Source organism: Triturus cristatus, chromosome 4_2 (assembly GCF_964204655.1).
Source record: "Triturus cristatus chromosome 4_2, aTriCri1.1, whole genome shotgun sequence".
Taxonomy (NCBI): Eukaryota; Metazoa; Chordata; class Amphibia; order Caudata; family Salamandridae; genus Triturus; species Triturus cristatus.
The window spans coordinates 118,676,577-118,695,404 of NC_140586.1; the positions used below are offsets into that span (position 1 = coordinate 118,676,577).

The 18,828-nt window shown below is 46.2% G+C and overlaps 1 long non-coding RNA gene across 1 annotated transcript; it reads right to left on the bottom strand.

Annotated features, from left to right (window-relative positions):
• Nucleotides 1-1,412: 1,412 nt before the first annotated feature.
• On the bottom strand, nucleotides 1,413-16,615 carry LOC146833126 (uncharacterized). The gene is made up of 3 exons (XR_014960525.1): nucleotides 15,630-16,615; nucleotides 13,116-13,220; nucleotides 1,413-2,197 (listed from the first exon to the last, which is right to left on the bottom strand). It is a non-coding gene; the product is annotated as an uncharacterized LOC146833126 (long non-coding RNA).
• Nucleotides 16,616-18,828: the final 2,213 nt, after the last annotated feature.

The following is an 18,828-nucleotide window of genomic DNA, read 5'->3' on the forward strand; positions in this document are numbered from 1 at the left end:
AGAGATTTTCTCAATGTATCAAAAGACTTCCTTTCCTGCTCGCTCTGCTCAGCGGCTCAACGGATATTCAGCATTTATTTGTTACTTTGATTTGTTATTTTTCCTATAAAAATGTTAGACCAGAGAGGGTCCATGTTGTTTTTTTCATTGCGCTCTTTACATTCATCGCGTTCCTTGCGGTCATCGCGTTTGGACTTCATGCTGAGGACGGCGGCTCGAGAGACTTTACCGAGAGACCTGTCCTGTCCCATTTAGCTAGAATAGGTAATTATGAGAATAACGATTTTGCTAATGATTGATTTCCCTTTTGCATTAATTTTAGATAAACAAGCATTTGTTTGAATTACAGTGTCGGGTGATTATTCTTTGTCGTTTATTGAGTTTCAAATGTATTTCTCATGTTTAAAATCATGACTCAAGACAATATCATTAAGGTCGCATTGACCTCATTGTAGATGCAGGTTGGTCAAGGTTTTCTCTCCTATATTCAGTGTGGATAGAGTAATAGTGTGAATCTAGTGATATGGGCCCTAGCGTATGATGTGAGACTGCGTGTGTGACTGTAGATTTACTTTGTCCGTGGAAGCAGGGAGAATTTATATGCGCCGATCTGCAGCACTGGCACTACATGTGTGCCAATTGTCTGTGGCCCTTTCTGTAATACCAAAGTACCCACGGGGCATGCAAAGTGGGTGCAAACGTCCATTGGGCCCCTGGGGTCCTTTCTGTAATACGCCCGGTTCGCTTGATCACATGGTTCGTCAGGCAGTGAAGATTACCTGAGGAGCCACTACCCCAGAGCCGCTATTTTTCTCTCCCTCACCTATAGTGTGTGCTGAGGGGGCCAATTTTTGACAATTGCACCAGTGATGCACACCGTTTATGGGGTTATAAGTGGTTCTTTTTCGGAGCTCAGGGGAGAATTGTCTTGGCCAGCCTCCTCTCTGGCCATGCCTCCATCTGTTGGCATTCTTTCTGAAATGCATTTTTGAAATATGCCATGCCCCTCCAAAAATATACCTTCTAGGTCTCTGTCTTGCTTTCAAAAGTATTTTTCTACCTAAATCACTACACGCCAATAGCGCAATCTTCCAATATTGCTCCAGGTGTCAAACATTTACAAATAGATCCTCTCTTATTTCCATAGCACATTTAATCACTCCAAAGCCACATTACCAATAATGGGATTAGTCCTGACCCTCTCATCAGCTCCAGTTCTTGTCAAGTAGTCCATGTACCTTCAATTATTTAGTGCATCATATTGCCACGTGATAAAATTTCAATCGATCTTGTCAGAATTTCTATTAAAACCCTTTAATAGTAATAAATGCACCATTAATGAGTACGTTTGCACTGCTGCTGTACATGATCATTATGGAGGTCCGAATGTGACAAACAACATGAAACTCACATTAATTTATTTCTCTTTTAATACAGTACCACAAGTTGAGATGTTTAATTTCTGCCATCTTTCCCATTCAAATGAAACTAAGGTATGATATTAGAAAAAGGAATGTATTTTTGAAGCAAGTGACAGAGGAGACGAGGTAACGATATGCAAATATTCAAAACAGGAGAGGCAGAAATCCTGCGGCGGCAAACAGCAAAAATGTATGGTGACTAAAGACTGTTTTCACACGTTTTAGCAGCAAGATTTACAGACCCGTTTACAACAGAACTCTGTAAACCACAAGCACTGGTATCCAGTGCTCCATCTTAAAGAAAGAAATAGTGCTCACAAGCTCTGAGTATTAACACATGTAACAGGGGCAGTCCTTGAAAATGGGGGAAGCTTTTAAAGCCCATATCCTGAATACAGCATGTCTTGCAGAGACTGCGCAAGCCCTGACTAGGCGAGACCTAAAAACGTATGGTGAACAAAGGCTGTTTTCACATGGTTTAGTAGCTCATTTTTCAAGGAGTGTGTCTTTCAATGAATTGACTGCTCAAGAGGTCACATCTTAGTTTGCCGTGTTGTTGTAGGATGTAGTCTCCATCCACCTGGTGGACCTTGGCACATGCATTATTTCCATCCTACTTGTGCGTATTTAGTTGCATCAGTAAGGGTCTCATCTTCAGTCCACACCGCTCAGAATCTAAGTGCAATTATCTGTCTCACAGCAGACAACTTTGTCTTTTGAGTTATACTGAAGATCCAGGCACTCCTGTTTGTTAAGACATCCATACGAGCGTCCTCCTAAGAAACAAATGGGGAAAAGAAACAAGAGGAATTTTTATTAATGTTCAAGACGAGATGGGCCAATGGCAGTTTCATATTTGGAAGGGGAAATGTGATACATTAAGGAACAGCAAGAGACACAAAACGAGTACAACAATATACAGAAATCCTATATGTGTAAGCTGAGCAGTATCATAAGGGGTGTCAACACAAACAAGTATAGTTTTTCTTTTTGAACATCTGAATGCCGTGATTGGAGAGCTTTTGTTCTGGCCTTTAGCCCCCATGCCTATGTTTATCTGTTGCCACCACTACCAGTATTTCCCAGTCCCATAAGGGAACCACAGTCACTTCCAGCTAAGGGCCTCATTTACAAGCTTTGGGCGTAGGGCAGCGCCTCAAGCCTTCTTGCTGCGCTGCCATATGCCAAAAGAAAAGGGCAGGAAAGCGCCGTATCTATGAGGCACTGTGCATTCCTGTCCTCTTCCCCAGTGCTGTGGTATAATTGGCTGCCATGTGCCAATGCAGGCATTACGGGAATGATTGTTATTGTGCAGGAAGGGACAGCTTCCTGCACAAAAACAATCAATGAAGGCGATTTCATCCTTCTATGTGTGCTGCGTTCAGAGGAACAAATTAGGAGAAAAGGTAATTTCTCCTCGTTCTGCCTCACCTACTTTGTCCCTGGGAAGGCATAGGCTTTTGCCACATTCCAAGGTTAACAGAAATTTGTAATTCTGGGAATGTTTCAAATGCAAAGGGTGTTACTTGGGAGCACCCACTGTAACGCCTATGGCACACCTCCCCATTGCAGTGTGAGTCAATGCAGTGACTTGTGCTGTGTTGCCTCACACCATATCTACTAGGTCATCAAAATCCATAATGGTGGCTTTACGCGGCCTTGTATATGGCACTGCACTGTGCGCCGCCGGTACATCAATAAAAGTGACGTTCCGGCGGCGCACAGGGGCCTGTAAATGAGGCCCTCAATGAGGTGGTGCCCTTGGTGTGTCTCTCTAGGCCACTGAGCCCAGCTCTGGGTGTCAGCCGTTTTTTCTGGCCTTCTGCCTACCTTCATGACTCTCATGTTTTTGAAGCAAAAATCATGAAAAGGCATAGAAACTTCTTTTGGGTGGATTATGGCAGGGGAGCGCACACCTTTGAGTCATGCTCATCTCCTTTGAGTATGCAAGTTTCCTTTTGAGTATGCTTGTCTCCTTTGAGTCTGCTCGTCCCGACAGGAGGATGTGCTTACTTGGCAGTGCAAAGACCAGGACTTATGGCCAAATAGTGTAGGCAATGAATATCGAATCCAAGATATTAATGGGTCGCAATATCGTGACCAAATATTGAGGGATAATATATCAAAAGGTAAGTTTCTATACATTTTCCTTATCATACTCCACTCAAACGCATCTTGGTAATATGTATGTATAACAATACGGCATGTAGATGTGGAGTTACGAATCCTTTCCTCCCTCACATTTACCTGTTCGATATTGTGGTCACAATATTGTGACCAGTCGATATTTCGGATTCACTATTCCCTTGTGCAATCTGGCCAAAGGCCCTTGTAGGCCATAGTAGGCCCAAACGTGGAAGGCACACAGGAAGACAACCTTAACACCACCCTGTGTCTGAATTCTTTACTGGTATGCAAACAAAGCAATACAGTCCCATATTCAGTCAATGTCAAGGTGAGAGAGAGCAAATGAAAGCAACAATAACAAGGTGAAAACAGTGACATTTTGTTGTGTGCAGTCTAAAATGGTCTGAGTGCTAGACAGATGTGTACTTTACACTTAAATGTGAACCTTTGCCAAGTAGGCACCATGTTTAATGTGCCCACTCACATTGATTTTTTTTCAATAAAAAACTCCCAAAGCAGGAGTTTGTTATCAAAAAACAAACAGTTAATGGCTCTGAGGTTTCTCTATCTGCTTATATGGTTGTTTGCCTTATTTCTCTTTTGAGGCATCTAGGCTTACCCTGGTGGTCCCAAACAGGCCAAATGTATATTGGAACATCTACACTAAATAAGGTGGACTTTCTGATGTACTTTGACTGATGCCCTTTTGGTGGATTGGCTGTCAGTCAAAGGTTTCCACCAGTAGAGCCAGCTGAGGTTCCACTTTTGTTCTAAAACTTGGCACTTTGGTTACAAATAGAGTGGGGGACTCTGCAGGCAGTGGTGGCTTGTAAGGGATGGTGGCAGGAGGGCAGGGGAAGGTGGGGGGTTAGGAAATAAATAAAAAAATAAAACATACCTGCTGGTCGCCGCCGCTAACTAATGCCTCTCCTCTGCAGAAAGCTGCACAGGAAGCACCCAGGCTTCCAGACTACCCAAGCTAATCACAACACTGCTGATGTCAGCATCATTATTGGTCTGAGTGCCGTGGTTCGGCGCTCAGAGAGGGAGTGGGAGCCTGGGCATGCTCTCCACCCAGGCTGTAATACTGCCTGGGTGGAAAACATGCAAAGTGTGCATGACTGTTTGGACAGTCCGAGACGGCCAGCCAAACAGTCATGCGCACTTTAGGTGCAGCAGCTGCCACTCCTTCTCCCTCTGGGTCACAGGTGCCCAGTCACACATCCACCGAACTCCAAATTACTCATTGCATTTGATCCTTCAAGCTTTGACACAGGAAGGTACAGCCTTGCTTCCCTTTCATGATGGCGTTCAATTGTAGACTCTTTGTCTTGCTCAAACACGTATGATAGCACCCAGGGTGCGCACAATTCATAGATCCTGTAACTTACTAGGCCCTATTTTCTGAAACTCAGAGTCAATGTATTAAGGTGAAGTCACAAGCCGTTTGATGTTCCTTGCACACTGAATGGCTCGCAAGATAATCTTCAAAATGCCAATTTTTAGGGGTTCACCAAAACGTCTGCCTTCATAATATTCATGGGGCAAGAGTGTCTTTGGGATTCTCTGCGAATTATGCAAAGGCGGGGATGGAGTCTATGTCTATGTAGGGGTATTTATAAAGCGCAGCTGCTACTCCAAGGAGTGTCCTGGCGCTGGTTGCTGAAAAGTGTCAGCGGGGGCAAGAAGCAGTTATGGTCAGGAAAAAAGCCAAGTTTTCAGCTTCTTCCGAAACACGGGCGTTGGCGTGATGCTTCTAAGAGTCAGAGGCAGTTTAGTCCAAAGGGATGGGCCCAAAAAGGAGAGGGCCTTTCCCCCTGACCTAGCCTTTTTGATATGTGGGGCATTGGCCAGGAAAATATTCGCAGAGTGGAGATTTCTCGTGGGACATAGAACAAAATCCTGTGTTTTAATTAGCCAGGTCCCATTCTGTATAAGGCTTTCAGAGTCACAAGCAGTGTCTTAAAGATAATCATTTTCCTCGATGGCAGCCAATGAAGACCCTTCAAAAGGCTTAACACATGAGCATCATGGGGGAGCCCAAAAATAGTTTGGGCCTCTGCATTCTGGACCAGCTGAAGCTTATCCATCAGGTACTTAGGCATGCCTAAGTAGAGGCCGTTCACATAGTCAAGACGTGATATAATCAGGGCTTGAGTCACTTGTTGTCTGGCCACCAAGGACAGTAGGAACAGAAACTTCTGAAGAAGTCACAGTAGGACAAAGCAGGTGCCCACTACCAAGTTCACTTGGGTATGGAATAGCAGTTGACTATCAAATTTAAAGCCCAAGTTTTGCATCACCTGACTTTTGATAAGGGGCAGTAGCATTCCTGGCCAGAAGGACTGCAAGGGTGTCTCTGCATCGGAACCAAAGAAAAGCAGCTCCGTCTTTAAGGCATTACGTTTAAATTGGTTTACGGACAGCCACCCAAATACAGCTGAGAGGAGAGTACTAATTAACTTGCCTGGGCAGGGCTTGTTGTTCTTCCACATGAACAGCAGCTGGGTGTCATCTGCATAAGACACAGTTTTTGCCCCTAAGGATTCTACCAAAGTAGCCAAAGGTGTGAGGTAGATATTGAACAAAGTCGGGCTCAGGGCAGAACTCTGAGAAACACCAGCATTCAGCTTGTTGGAATTGGCCAAGTAGGGATGGTACCCTACCACCTGTCCCCTCCCCTCAAGGAAAGATGGCAGCCATTTCAGCGGCCAGCTCCCCAATGCCAATCAAGTGGAGATGGGTCAGGAAAATATGGTGCGAGATTGTATCGAAAGTGGCTGATAGATCTAACAGGACCAGCAGCGTCCTGTCACCCACTTCCAGACCAAGTCGGATAGAGTCAACAACCTCCAACATGGCCGTTTCGGTACTGTTATTAGGGCGAAAGCCCGATTGGCTGGCATGTAGTATGCAGTTCCTTTCAAGGTAAGATGATATCTGCTGGTTCACATGTTTTTCTAGAACTTTAGCAAAGGCGGGGAGGAGGGAAATTTGCCTGTAGTTGGATGGGTCAGAGGGATCTACCTGGGTTTTTTTTAAGAAGCGGGATATCCTTTGCTTGTTTCTATTTGGTAGGTGCAGTGGCTGACGAGAGAAGAGGTATTCAGTATCTGATTCACCAGCTGGTTAATAGCCTCTTTCCCCCAAGCAAGAATAAAGGAGGAGGCCCGGTCCAGCGGGGAACCTTATTTGAGGCATTTTAAGGCATGCAGGATATCATCCAAGGGGAGGAGAGAAAGAGTTCAGCAAGTGCGCTTCATCATTGACGATTGGGTCATGGCCATGCTCTCCCTGATTCCCTATCACATTTAGAGCGACAGCATCCATGCCAAATTCCAGTGTATCATTTTCCTGCACTGGGAGGTGGGAGGCTTGCCTGAATGATGTCTATTTTTTCACAAAAGAACAAGGCGAGTGTCTTGCACCATTCCACTGACGGAAGCTTCTGATTAAAGCTTACTTCGGGAGAGGAAAAGGATTTAACAATTTTAAAGATTTCTCTGTAGTGGTTTCCCACTTTTAGAATTTTAGACTCAAAGTAGGCTTTCATGACTAATTTAATTTCTTTATAGTACTTCCCTAATTCTGCTTTATAGTGAGCTTTGGCTTTTTGGCAGTAGTTTACCCTCAATCGCCTCTCTTTGCGTTTACAGGCTAATTTAGTTTTTTTGAGAGAAGGGGTGAACCAAGGTCTGGGCACTTTTGAGCAACTTTTTTGGGTGCTGCTTTCTGGTGCCAGTGCTAGGCAGGCAGACTCAATCCAACTATCAATCTGGCCTACATCTTCATTGATATTGCCAGTGAGAGAGGGCTTAGCAGCATCGAGCCTGTTGTATAATAGTTCTGGTTTAATTTTGCGAAAAGCTCTTACTGTGCGGGGTAAGTTTATTTTCTTAGGCGGGACTTTACTAAGTTTTCACCATCTAAACCTGATCACATAGTGGTCAGTCCCGACCAGAGGAATAGGAGGATCAACTTCAAGAGGTATCAAAGTGAAGATTTGGTCAAGTGTGTGACCGGCCTGGTGAGTAGGGGCAAGGATGGTTTGCGTAAGGCCCATAGCTGCTAGGTTATCCAGGAGTTTTTGGCTTTCCTTTACATAATCGCAATCTATATGTAAGTTAAAGTGCCCCAACACGAAACAATGCACGTATCTGAGGGTCAAAGGAGAGAAGACTTCACATAGAGAGGATACAAACCCTCCAGAAGGGCCAGGAGTTCTGTATATAAAAGCCCCAGATATAGATTGTTTAGCTGAGAGGGAGAGGGTGAACTCTAATATATCCGCCCTCTCCAATTCCATATGTGGCAGCTGGGTCAGGGTAAAACAATCCTTAAAGATAATGGCAAGCCCTTCCTCTCTGCTCATATCTCTGTCTTTCCTCACAATTTTAAACCCCTTCAGAACTGCTGACCAAATGTCAGGGCCAGAGGAATCAGTAAGCCACATCTCCGTTACAAACAACGTGTCAAAACATTCGTCACATAGTAAGTCATGAATATTATTAGCATGTTTTGGGATGAAGAGGGCCTTAATCAAGGCTGCCTTAAAAGGGGGGTGGAGCTCAGAGTGATGTAAGGAGGATTGCTCACTATACTTAGTTTTGAAATTACAGGATGTGCACTTGTTTTCTAGGAGGCCTAGAGTGTATGGGCTAAAAGGTATACATCTAGGGGCAGGGGCCAAATCATGGAGTTGAGTAGAACTGTAGGTGAGGTGAGGCGATGCATAACGTTTGAGCTGGCTCCAGCATAGTGGCTGGTGCTGGACGCTGACGGGCGCAGATGGGCTTGCCTTTGGCGTGCCTTCAGCGTGCTTTCGGCACACCTACTGCGCGCGTACGCACAGCGACACAGTTTAAGTGCATGTGGGATATTCGGGAAGCTAGAGCGCGCACTCTCAAAATGTCCACTCTAGCTGTCCCTAAAGAGGTAATATGGCTGCCGTACACCAGTTCCTCGTCCCGGCTGACTAGGGAACCCCAACTGCTCCTTTCATCCAGGACGAAGTGGTGCGTGTCTACCAACAACCCAGGTCAGTGTCAAATTAGGTACAGTTTCAGTTTTGAGTAAAAGATCAGGCACATATTCTAATTCAATTGGCAGTGAGATAAGTGGAGTGAAGTCCTGGGCAGAAGAGCAGACCTCTATCCCTGCATATGTATTCCCAGAATGCTAATTAAAAAAATAAAAATAATGTAGCCATCTATTTCTTGAAGGGATAGGTTCTGCTTTTAAAAATAAAATTCAGCATTCAGGGTATTGCATGTTGTCCCATGGGCCATTATATGATCCATTGGTGCTGCAGTCACTCTTCAGAATGGGTAGTCATTGAGCGTGTCCTGCGCATCGCAATATTGATTATGATTCAAAACATTTTGAGCACATAAACACACCTGCATGAACCCGGTCAAATTCTGTTTGACCGTTCATAACAAATTGTAATGGAATATGTTAAAAGCAAGCTATAAGCTGAACATTTATATGCCTTTAACAATTAACAAACTAATAAATAATTCTGTACGATTTTGATGAGTACTTCATATGCAGGATTGTTATCACTCCCATCACATGATGCTTAGATGTTAGGCTGATACTCCTACCATTACACCAGGTGGATCACTGCTATGGTTTAAGAGTCCATGACATAGGTTCAGTGAGTTCAGGCTGGGGGATCACACGCATTGCACATAAGAGCTCAGGGTGGGAGATCACACGCGTTGCACATTAGAGCTCAGACTGGGGATCACACACGTTGATCATAAGAACTCAGGCTGAGGGATCACATGAGTTTCACATAACTCGACAGTGTTAGAGTTTGGTGGACGAGACACGCTGTCGCAAATATGACAGGTCTTCTGTCCCCTACATTTCAGGTGACATGGACCATATGTACTTTTAATACAGCAGACAAGATATCTATCCTATCTACCAAACTCTAAATACAACCCTTATTGAGGTTTAAACAAAGTAACACTCGAAGTGCACCAAGTGTAACTTTATACGCTAAGCATGTCATCAGGAACGTCAGTGGTGATAGCAGAGAATATATTGGACAACACATTCCAACCGATATACGAGTAAAGTCTAACCATTCACAAGACTTACGTGGACAATGGCATTTATTGACATTGCTTTGCTAACTAAACATGCACTAACACTGCGTTGGAATACTTGGCCCAGATTAACGCAAACCCAACACTAAACCTGCTTTGGAATTAACAAAACAATGCAAATTGGTATTCCCGTTGGTTTGTATGGAAAAGTAATGCAATGCAGCATGAAACGCTGCTTTGAATTACTTTGCGTCACAGGAGCATTACATGGGTGGTACATGGCCTTCCCATGCAACCACCCGTGCTTTTTGATGCTAATCCCTATCTACCTTTGGGTAGATCTAACATCGGCAGATTGTGCTGGATCTCGAGAAAGCTTTCGATACCCTAGCATGGCAGTATTTATTCGAGGTGCTCCAGCGGGTGGGCTTGGGTCCCCAATTCATAGAATACACTCAGCTATTGTATACCAGACTCACCACACGGATCACAGTAGGCCGACACATTTCACCCCCCATCTCGATCATGCGCGTAACGCGCCAGGGATGCCCCCTGTCCCCCGTCATATTTGCCATAGCCATGGAACCGCTGGCGATACGACTGCGAGAGATGGGTGAGCACTGGGGTATACCACTGGGAGGCCGTACACATAGCGTATCCCTGTACGCGGATGATCTTCTCATCTATGTCAGGGACATCACAGCAGACTTCACTACTCTCTGGACCACGCTCGCAGACTTTGAGAAAGCCGCAGGGTTGAAAGTGAACTGGGACAAGTCCTCCATCTACCCCCTACACCTGAATGCACCTCACCGAGAAATTGGGTTAGGTGACGCCACACTGGCATGGACTGGGGATGCCCCACGATACTTGGGTGTCAGACTCTATCACACACCTCAGGACCTCCTGGAGGGCAACCACTCCCGAGCCCTTCGAGGACTCAAAAGCCAAATCAACTTCTGGCGGACTCTACCTCTAGCCCCAATAGGAATGGTAGCACTATCAAAAATGATCATGGTACCCCGGCTCCTTTACTATTTCGCCAACGTCCCGGTCATCCCACCACGCTCTTTTTTTCAAGAGCTCAACTCATTACTAATCTCCTTGATCTGGGGGAAGGGCCGGCGCAGAGTGGCCCTATCAACCCTACAATTGCCACGAGATGGGGGTGGGCTGGGCGCCCCGTCCTTCGAAGCTTATTTCCTCGCAGCTGCAGTGGTTGTCGTGTTGGACAGCGAGTAGCAACCACTGGGAAACGGACACCCAAATGGGACACATAGCACTCCCGGAGTTAACCCGGGCTCCTCCCGGACGCCCGCGCATTTCTTGCGAGAAATGCGCATGCGCGGGCGTCCGCGCATGCGCATTTGTCAGAAAAGTTGGAAACCAGGAAGAGGGAGCCCCGGAGACGCCGCGCTTCAGGTAAGTGCCTTTTAATTTTCTTTATTATAAATTAATGTTATCTTTTAAAAGGAGGGCTTGCGGGAGGCGGGTGGTGCGTAGTGGGGCTACGCGAAGCACGTAGTGTGCGTAGATTTGGGCACACTACGTGCTGCTTCACGTAGCCCCACTACGCCAACTATGCCCACCCTTAGTCCTAGGACACCACAAAAAAGTGTCCCGCAACCAAAGATTAAAAAATATCCAGTTTAACGTTCTACACCGTGCCTACCTAACGCCGGCGCGACTTAAGCGCTTTTTTCCGATGGCACACTTCGACTGCCCCCGCTGCCACACTCCTGACTCCCCATTAATCCACATGTTTTGGATGTGCCCAACGCTACAAGCCTTTTGGGCAACAGTGCACACTACATTACGAGAAGTCACGGGCCTGACAGAACTTCACACATGGGAGGCGTGCGCCCTCGGCATTTTCAAGAGACATAAACAAAAAAAGGTAGAGACCAAATTTGCAACACTAGCCATACTCCTCGCTAAACGTAGCATAGCTATGCTCTGGCGCTCACCGGGGGCCCCCCCAATGGCCGCATGGTGGGGGGCGTTAAGAAATGGGGCGCGGCCGAGGAAGATTTACTCAGGCAGGAAGAAGCACGCAGTGTGCGACGAAACCTCATATCACTGGACTGGGCGATGATCCTACATAACTTCATACAAACATAGGCTACCCACGGGGAGACCCCACAGGCCACCCAGGAGGAGCCAGGACCCAACGCACCTCGATGCTCACAACCCCCCCCCCCCCCCCCCCGCACTAGCTCACCTCTCCAGCCACCCCCGGTAGACCAGACCACTCCACCAGCAATGACGGGAACCATTGCCCGTAGATAGCGGACCAAACTGGAGCGATGCCTCCTACACCCCCTTCTCCCCTCCATTCCCCTCCCACGCATCTTCCCGAGTTATATATTCCCAGTTCGGTTATGAACATGGATTACCCCCTCTGCACTACCACATACCGACAATAAAGGTCTGGTAATTGTCATAAGGGAACGGGTGACATAGTAGCCCTCTTGTTATCCCCTACAGGCATGTTTCCAGTATACCATACATAAGCAGAGCGGCACATCCTCCCCCCTCATCAACGGACACGCAGCTATCCCCTGTTGAAAAATGTACCTGATTGTTGGGTAACATGTATGATAACTTTTAAAAAAATCCAACAAAAAGGTTTTCCCCCCAAAAAATACTAACATTGGCAGACCCGGTGTAGTGCCAAAGATTAACACTGCTGGAAATCAGGCGTTAAAAGGAGAAATATTTTTATTTCTTCTTGCTTTTCCAACTCTGCATGCGTGCTGCACTGTACAACACACATACAAAGTAGGAAAAGCTTTGCAGTGTGTCTACCCATAGAATTTTGTACTGGAAGGGTACCCTTCGTGTACAAAACCTATGCTAGACTCAGGCACGCACTGTAGCGCTATGGCGCTACTGTGTGTGCCTGGCGTACGGCAGCTGAAATCAGTGCAGGCGCTAGGGAGAGGGGAGGAAAGTGCCATACCTCTGTGAAGATGGCGCTGTCTTGCTCTCTCCCTGTCACGCAACACAGCACAGCCTCTTTTGATGCTGCACTGCGTTGCCTGACAGCTACGAGAATGTGGGCATCAGTTTCACAAATCTGGTTCCAGAAAATGAAAACTAGTTAACTTGCCTTTAAGTAACCGATTCTAGAGATACTTTTTTAGCAAGTAAGGTCACTGAAACACAACGTGGATTTAAAGGGGTCATCCAGTAAACTACGTTACAACATGTTTCAAACCCAAGCAGACATTAGAGAGTACACTGATGGCCCCTTTAAGGTAAAGTGGAAACTCTAAAAACTCATGATACTACGATGCATGTTGTTGCTTCTACATTCTAAACTATGTTCTTTTGCTTGATTTATTCACATGATCTGCTTCTTAGTTCCTCCTTTTCCTTGCAATGATATTTTTAGATCAGTTCTGCAATTGATAAACAACTCTTCCAACCAGACTATGTATGAATACAAATCCTCTTGTGTTCCCTATTGGTACAAAACCTCAATTTCACGATAACGGGAGCCTACCTTGGGAATAACAGACTTCGCCAGAATTGCACTTGAGTTGGAGAGGTGGGCAAGGTGCTCTAATGCACTCAACATCACTCCTGCACGTTAAAGCCACAGATTCACCTGGAAAAAAACAACACAATTGTTACCGATGTAGTCTTTCATTGATACTGAAGAACCAATCACATCATGTCCACATACATGCCATCCACTGTATTCCATAAGTGGTAAACTAGGAGGCTAACGGCCAGGTGTACTTAGGGGCAGATTTATGAGGCCCTTGCGCCTCATTTACGCCGCCGTTGCATCACTTTTGTGACGCAGCGGCGGCGCAAATCCTGCGCCATGCTGCGGGGTATTTACAACGTGACGCATCTGGGAGATGCGTCACGTTGTAAAGCCCTGCGCCAGCAGTAGGCGTACCTGTGCAGGGGGGGTGTTGGTGTTCTGTCGCAGGAACGCCTCTTAAAAGTGGCTGAGTGAAATCTACAAGATTTCACTCAGTCACTTTTGAGCCCATGCTGCGTCAAAACCCTGCGCCTGCTTGAAGCAGGCGTAAGGATTGACGCAGCATTGTGAAGATAGGTCCCCCCAAAGCATTGCTGGAGCTGCGTCGCGCTTGCGACGCAACTCCAGCAATGCGCCACTTTTACTGCACAGATGCGTCACGCATCTGTGCCGTTTTTGCCCCATGGTGCGCCGCATTGTAAATGCGGCGCATCCATGGTGGCGGAGCTGTGGCGCACAATAACTGGCGCATCCCTGCTGATATGCAGGGATGCGCCAGTTATTATAAATCTGCCCCTAAGAGTTCATGCAACGCGGGGCAGCAAGCAACTTTGCTGCCTGTGTGAACTGGAGAGAGCAGAACTGTGGCACATGTACAAATAGATGGCGCAGTCCTGGTCGCTCCACGCATCTGTGCACTTTGTACAGACATGAATCAATAGGGCCTTGCCTCAGAAACCATAGATGGTTGTGTGGGAATGCCCATGTATCACCCATGGTATGCCCATGTATCACCCATGGAATGCCCCCTTGATGTAAAGTAACACGAAGCGCCGATTCGTAATTGTCAGGCAAGGTACTAAAAAGTAAAAAACAATTCAACATTTTGCAACAGTTTGGGGGAGGTGCAAAGTGTTGATAAATCCGACCTGGTGTCTTTCAAAGCGCTATATCGCCTTTCGACTACAGAAGTCCTCAAGTAAAAAACATAAATTAAGAAGATTGTGACTTTTCCAAATGGATGACATTGTTACAATGTAGAACCATTTAAACGTTTGACTGAAACATAAAAAAGTGCACATACAATGAAGTAAAGTTCTATATGGTGTGGAGAGATAGAAGTGATTGTGTGCGCGTGTTTGTGTGTGCGTGCACGTTTGTAAATCTCAAATATACACTTCTACACAGATATTGCCTTTCTTGGGTGTATTTTACGAAATGAAAACCCTTTTTACAATCATATGTCGTATTTTTGCATAATGTCCCATATGAAACCTGAAACCAGGGTTCCCTGCTTACACCATTGTATGGCTGCAATTTTATTGTTGCCTCGAGTGAGGATGTTGTGTTAGTAAAAAATGCTTATTGCATTGCAAAGCGTGTTCACCCAAAATGGCCTCAGCACCGATGGTGTTAAAGGCGAATTTTACTCCATGAGACAGATGGAAGGCAAGAGGCGAGCATACACTTAGAATAGTAGACGGCAAGAGGCGAGCATACACTTAGAATAGTGGAAGGCAAGAGGCGAGCATACACTTAGAATAGTGGAAGGCAAGAGGCGAGCATACACTTAGAATAGTGGAAGGCAAGAGGCGAGCATACACTTAGAATAGTAGAAGGGGCGAGCATACACTTAGAATAGTGGAAGGCAAGAGGCGAGCATACACTTAGAATAGTGGAAGGCAAGAGGCGAGCATACACTTAGAATAGTAGAAGGGGCGAGCATACACTTAGAATAGTGGAAGGCAAGAGGCGAGCATACACTTAGAATAGTGGAAGGCAAGAGGCGAGCATACACTTAGAATAGTAGAAGGGGCGAGCATACACCGAGCATACACTTAGAATAGTGGAAGGCAAGAGGCGAACATACACTTAGAATAGTGGAAGGCAAGAGGCGAGCATACACTTAGAATAGTGGAAGGCAAGAGGCGAGCATACACTTAGAATAGTGGAAGGCAAGAGGCGAGCATACACTTAGAATAGTAGAAGGGGCGAGCATACACCGAGCATACACTTAGAATAGTGGAAGGCAAGAGGCGAACATACACTTAGAATAGTGGAAGGCAAGAGGCGAGCATACACTTAGAATAGTGGAAGGCAAGAGGCGAGCATACACTTAGAATAGTGGAAGGCAAGAGGCGAGCATACACTTAGAATAGTGGAAGGCAAGAGGCGAGCATACACTTAGAATAGTGTTCCTGCTCAATCGGGCGCAATGGTTTAAAAAGAGGTGAACATAATAAAGTTGTTCAGAAACGTTGGATGGAGAAATATGATAACAAGCGGATTGGATTTAAACATTACCTGCAAGGGCAGAGATCAGGAAGACGAGCAGAATGAGGCCTGGGGTTTTCATCTTGAACGCTTGATTCCCTTACGGTAGAGAGCCTTTATTTTCGCTTCTCAGTATTAAAGTGGAACAGGAGCTCCTTATATATCAACAAGCCTCAAGCGATTACATCACATGGTGTTAGTCATGGAGATTGATAATTACTAGCTGTACTTTAGGAGTGGCAGCCGTGGATACATAACAACACTGTTTTGGCTGCAGTACAGGACACATTGTGAAACAAGGGACATTTTCAGGGCAATAAATGAACATATTAAATGTTACAACAACACGGAACACATCGTGCTGCAACAAAAACACTCCACCATGAATAGTGTAAAAGGCCAATTTATTAGTACATGGTTGTATAACTTCAACTTTATTAACAAAGAACATCAACTTTGTCGCTGAGGCCTAAAATCCCCAATCTCACACGTTCATTCACCTCTTTCCCCAAACTTTCATTCCCAAACGTCATACCTCGTACCACCCTTCCCTGACAAGGTACTGCCCCAGGTATTTTATCCTGAACTCCGCTCTTCTTCCCCCTGAGGATGTGGAAGAGCCTGCATGTGACTCCCCACCCCCAAGACTTCCACCACTCAAAATAAACCCCCTAGGGTGTTTTTCTGCCCCCCCTACCGTCGGTCATTCGTCAAAACCATTCAAAGGGGCTCTCTCTTACACCAGATGTTCTCATGCCACAAACGGCTCACTGTGTCCCTCAGCTCCATCGTTTAGTATGCATTACCCATCCTGGACAAGTCCACTCCATCATCCCGGAACAGGCACCCTTCTTGCTCACGAATACCCACATGGGAGATCACCATAATCCCCACACCAGCACAGAAAACTCTCATAGCCCTGTTCAATTTTCAGCGAGCTCTGTCTATTGGCACGTGCTGTATTGCCCTGCTAGCTGCGGCGTAGCACAAACTCCATCCAGACAATAGAAGTCTCCGTAAAGTTCCGCTTGGAGTCATCAAGTTGTAGGAGTGTCAATCCAGATAACTTCACCAAATCATTTTCCCCCAGATGAATTAACAGCATGTCCGAGCAACCGTTTTGTAAAACTAGCTTTGTCAACCAGGGTAGCAAACTTCCCCAACGCATTCCACTTTTCGTCCACCACACTACTTTGTGTCGGCTGCTCTGCAATCCCAGGTTCCTGCCATATATTTGTTGATCCACATATTTGGCTGCCCTGTGCACCAATGAATGTCCAATGATCCAGGTCACCGCCTTGTGCCCTGGACCGCTCACATAAACTGCATTAAATGAAAAACAGCAGTAACCTGGAATCCCCCAGGCCCGTCCCCCTTTTCCCCCCTAGATGACAAAAAGGTTTTTTGTACCGCCGCCCTGGCCCCGTCATAAAATGGTGCCACACCCTCACCGGGCACATTGATTCACTTCCTACCTCATTCAACCAGACCCACTTTTCCCTGCAGCTGATCTGTTCTTGAGTGGTGCAACCATAACCCCAAACACCCCAGATCTAGGCGCACCTCCTCATGCATTAAACCTTGTCGACCCCAATAGTTTCGATACTCAAAACGCCCCAAAAAATATGCACACCATGCAAAGCCGGAAAATAGCTACCTCAAACTCATCATAACAACTGGTGGGCAGTACCACCAACAGATCCTCCAACAATTCAAAAGTTATGGCCTCCTTTGGTACCAACCACCCCCACCCCTTTGCTTGCACCAACCCTTTAACATCCGGCCTATAATCTTGTCCCTGGCAGGGTCAAACCCTCAATGCAGCTTGACATAAAACAAAACGCCAGCTAATTTGCCCCCAATTGTGGTGGGCGATACATTTGTGTCAATGCAGAACAATATGAAACGCAACACTCTCCTTTTTATCTCCTCCCGATCGTGATCCCAGCCCTGTATCGCATTTCCTTCAAACGCCCACAACTGCCAGCCTGTAACTCTTCTTTCTGGTTGCCGCCAAAGCTCCTTCCACCAGGCTGATGACCCTCATCTGCCCATCCATCAGACCTCCTCTCGGAGCAGCGTCTTGACTGCGACCGCCCCGGTGTCAGTGATCAAAAACATTGCCACTGCGAATGAGATAAAGCATCCGCAATGTCATTCTGAGATCCAGGTACATGTTGTGCCTTAAACATAATATTAAAACGTAAACATATCAGCATAAAATGCCTCAACAACCACAAAACCCACAGGTCCTTGGCCCTTTGTCTGTTGCCCAGATCCACATCTGACATGTTGTCCACATGAAACAAAACTGCTCTGTTCGCTATCTCTCCCCTCCACACCTGCAGCGCAACCAACAAGGGAAAGAACTCCAGGAAGGCGATGCTGTGTCCTTGATGAATCCATTGACTGCCTCAAACCTCGGCGCACCAAAGACCACCCTAAAAGAGACCAAAACTGTGTGCACCAGATGCATTAGAGAATATCTAGATTTGCTATACAAAATCCCCGTCCAGAAAATTCATTGGCAAAATTTGTCAAGAATGTCCTCCATACTCACAAATCTGCCCTGACTGCCATGGATATCCTAAATTTATGGTGTGGCAATTTTACGTCAGACATGGGCAGGCCCAAATGCCTGCAGAATGTTAGCCCTGCTCACAGCACCCTGCATGCTAAATTTAGGAAACCAAGCAGCTTCTGCACTTTTCGCAGCTCAATCTTTCGTTCACCCCTCACTTTGAGCAAGAAAGCCTGAATCTCGTTGACATTGCCAATTGGTAGTCTTGCCACCATTGCAACTGTGTCTAACTCAATGCCCCAAAAAGTCAACACCACCTTCGGCCCCTCCGTCTTCTTGGGTGACAATAGCACCCCGAAAACTTCAGACATCTTATGAAAATGCTGCAACGCCTTCAAGCCCTCACCTTCGTCCTTCTTGCCCACAAACAAAAAGTCAGCTAGGTAGTGAGACACTCCCTTGTAGCCACTGGATTTTGAAAAGACCCATTGCAAGAAAGTACTAAAGGCTTCAAAGAGCACGCAAGAGATCATACAACCCAACGGCAAAACTTACATAGATTGAGCCACTGAATTGCATGCCCTACAGTTGAAAATCATCTGGATGTATGGGAAGTAGTCAAAATGCTGATTTGATGTTACACTTTGCAAGCTCCACCCCACGACCACAGCTCCTCACCAGTGCCACCGCATCATCTACGGGCGCATA